Source organism: Apium graveolens, chromosome 8, assembly GCF_009905375.1.
Source record: "Apium graveolens cultivar Ventura chromosome 8, ASM990537v1, whole genome shotgun sequence".
Classification (NCBI taxonomy): domain Eukaryota; kingdom Viridiplantae; phylum Streptophyta; class Magnoliopsida; order Apiales; family Apiaceae; genus Apium; species Apium graveolens.
Genome location: NC_133654.1, coordinates 61,958,743 through 61,961,927, shown reverse-complemented (window position 1 = coordinate 61,961,927; position 3,185 = coordinate 61,958,743). Strand labels below are relative to the sequence as shown.

The 3,185-nt window shown below is 39.3% G+C and overlaps 1 non-coding gene across 1 annotated transcript; it reads right to left on the bottom strand.

Annotated features, from left to right (window-relative positions):
- Positions 1-2,057: 2,057 nt before the first annotated feature.
- LOC141682207 (small nucleolar RNA R71) lies at positions 2,058-2,164 on the bottom strand. The gene has a single exon (XR_012559608.1). It is a non-coding gene; the product is annotated as a small nucleolar RNA R71 (small nucleolar RNA).
- Between the last annotated feature and the right edge of the window lie 1,021 nt (positions 2,165-3,185).

Here is a 3,185-nt window from a genome sequence, read left to right as displayed (position 1 = left end):
GGAAAAACACTAGTGGAAGCTGCCAATTTCTTGGAGGCAGATTGGTTTCTTGGTTTAGCAAAAAACATAAATTAATTTCCACATCAACTACAGAAGCAGAATATATTGTTGCTGGAAGCTGTTGTGCACAGATTCTTTGGATGAAGAATCAGTTACGGGACTATGGGTTAGAATTTTCTAAACTATGATAAGTGGATTTTATATCCACTTGGAACGCTTCATTACAAGCTTAAATTGGTGTTTTGGACTCAAGTTGTTGGTATTTTGATGTCTTTTTGTGTTATTGCATTTCAGGTATCAGTTAAATGAAAGAAGGAGCTTTTAAAGGAAATATGATGAAAAGTGATCAGATTTGGAAGCCAAGGCTATTGTCAAGTTCTAGAGAATCTCGTTAGCTTCGCGTGGGCAGTTGAATCGCCTAATTCTGACGAGTAGAACTCAAGTTATGGCCAAAACAAGATTCATCAGAATTTTTCCAAACAGGCTACAGGCGCCCACCTGCTGGTGGAGGCGCCCGCTGCTGGTGGAGGCGGCCGCGTGCTGATGCACGACTGATTTCGTTGATTTCGCAGAATAAAACAACTCCGAAAAAGAAGATCTTATTTTCAACTTGTGATTCTTTGAATTAGTTGTAACTTTGGATGCTCGTTTTTGTTCTTGTTGAACCTAGATCTCATTTATTCGTACTTTAATTATTATTCAGTTTATTAAGACCTTGTTTATACCATGCTTTCATTGAAACCCATGGTGACGATGAGTTCAATTATGGGTTAATTGTTGTCATGGGATTTAGCGGATTTACTTATGGATTTCAATAATTAATTTGTTTTGATATCTTGGTGTGTGGTGATTGTATGATATTCTAGTATTGGTTGTGCTTATTCGTCTTATGTGCGTAGCTAACATATATGATAGCGTGTTAATCTCTATTGAAGCGACAGTGAATATAAAGGTTTAGAACTTGCCATGCTAGCATAGGTTCATGTATTTGTTATGCATGATTCGTAGGTAATTTTAACCATCTTACTTGTCCTATGTAATCACGATAGATAACTTGCGCATTAAACCGTTATTTTTCAATTCTTATAGACATATAAGGACTAAGCATAATTGGTGTCTATTCAACTTTTATCTCTTTTGTGGATGCTTGGTAGTAGGGTATTCGTACAACGAAAGTTGGCATTTACTAGTTTCGTGTTATCTGATTAGTGTCATCACCATTACATGCTAAGGTTAAGAACAATAAGGCTATTGAATGAAGTATTTAATGAAGTTAGAATACCATGTTTGTCATATATATTAATTCAACCTCAATTCTCTTAGTTAATGTTATTTAGTATAATCTCTTAGTTTAATCAAAACCCAATTCGTTATTTGTCTTAGCATTGAGCGATAACCATACATTGTTGCATAGGTGCATAAATTGAACTTAACCTAAACCAGTCTCTGTGGGAACGAATCTGATTTATATCTTATACTACTTGCGAATGCGTATACTTGCATGAATATTAGCGCGTGTTTTCGCCCTAACAAGTTTTGGCCCCGCTGCCGGGGACTCGGTGTTAATTTTTAGTTTATATGCTTGTCATCAGTGGTCGTTAAAGTTCACTGACCCGGACTCTTTTACTCTCACGGTTTATTTGTTTGTGTTTCAGGTACTCAGTACAATGGGAGATCCAGCAGCACGAACGAAAGCATTGATGGATTTTTCTCAACCCAAGATCAATGACATTCAATCTAGCATTGTCAGGCCAGCTATCACAACTAATACCTTTGAGATCAAGCCTGGCATAATTCAATGGGTGCAGAATTCAATCCAGTTTAGGAGTTCTTTAACGGAAGATCCCAATATGCACATTAGGGATTTCATTGAGATCTGTGACACCTTCAAGTTCAATGGTGTTTCTGAAGATGCTGTGAAGCTGAGACTGTTCCCATTCTCTCTGAGGGACAAGACTAAGAGCTGGTTACACTCTCTACCAGCTGGTTCAATTACTACTTGGGAAGATCTTGCTCAGAAGTTTCTTACTAAATTTTTCCCTATGGCGAAGATAGCTGCAATCAGGAATGCTCTTACTCAATTTGCACAATAATCAGGAGAACCTTTATATGAAGCTTAGGAGCGCTACAAGGAGATGCTTAGGAAGTGTCCTCATCATGGAATGCCTGATCGGATGATCATCAATTATTTTTACAATGGGTTGGGAGCACAGTCCAGACCCATGCTCGATGCAGCAGCAAGCGGAGCATTATGGGAAAAGAGCTATGAGGAAGCTTATGATCTAATTGAACCGATGGCTGCTATTGAATATCAGTATCCAGCCCAGAGATTGCCATATAGCAAGGTAGCGGGAGTTCTTTAGGTGGAAACAGCTATGGCTATCACTGCTCAAATAAAGGCGTTGTCTATGAAGATCGATTCTCTGGCTAACTATGGTGTTAAGCAGATAACCAGTGTTTGTGAGCTATATGCAGGTTCGCATGCGACGGAGCAATGCGCTATATCTAGTGAATCAGCTCAGTTTATGAGCAACTTTCACAGATCGCAGCAACCAGTTCCAGACACTTATCATCCTAACAACTGGAATCATCCTAACTTTAGCTGGAGCAACAATCAGAATGCGATGCAACAGCCGTTCCAGTAGTTTGGAAATAAGCTATTCAACCCTCCTGGTTTTCAGCAACAATTTGCACCAAGATAACAACTCCAACTTCAACAAAAACTCATGGTGCATGTCTATCTTCGAATGAAAAATCTGAATTGGAGGAGTTGCGGCTTATGTGCAAAAACCAGGCTCTTATATGCCAAAGCTAGGCTGTTTCTATCAAGACTCTGGAGAACCAAATAGGGTAAATTGTTAATGCCTTATTGAATCGACCATCAGGAATGTTTCCTAGTGATACAGAAACAAATCCAGGCAAGAGGGAAGTTGAAGAACAGGTGAACGCCATCACCTTAAGGTCTTGAAAGGTCGCAAGCCCCCAAATTCAGCAAGACGAAGAGCCTGAAAAATCTCAAGTTTCAGAAAATGAAGTTTTTGCTGAAGAAAAAGTGTAGAAGGAAGCGGAAGTGGAACCAAGGAAGACTACTGTTGAGCACACTCCTCCTGAGGGTAATACAGGGGAGAAACATATCTATCCTCCACCTCCTTTTCCTAAGAGGCTGCAGAAGAAAAAGCTGGATA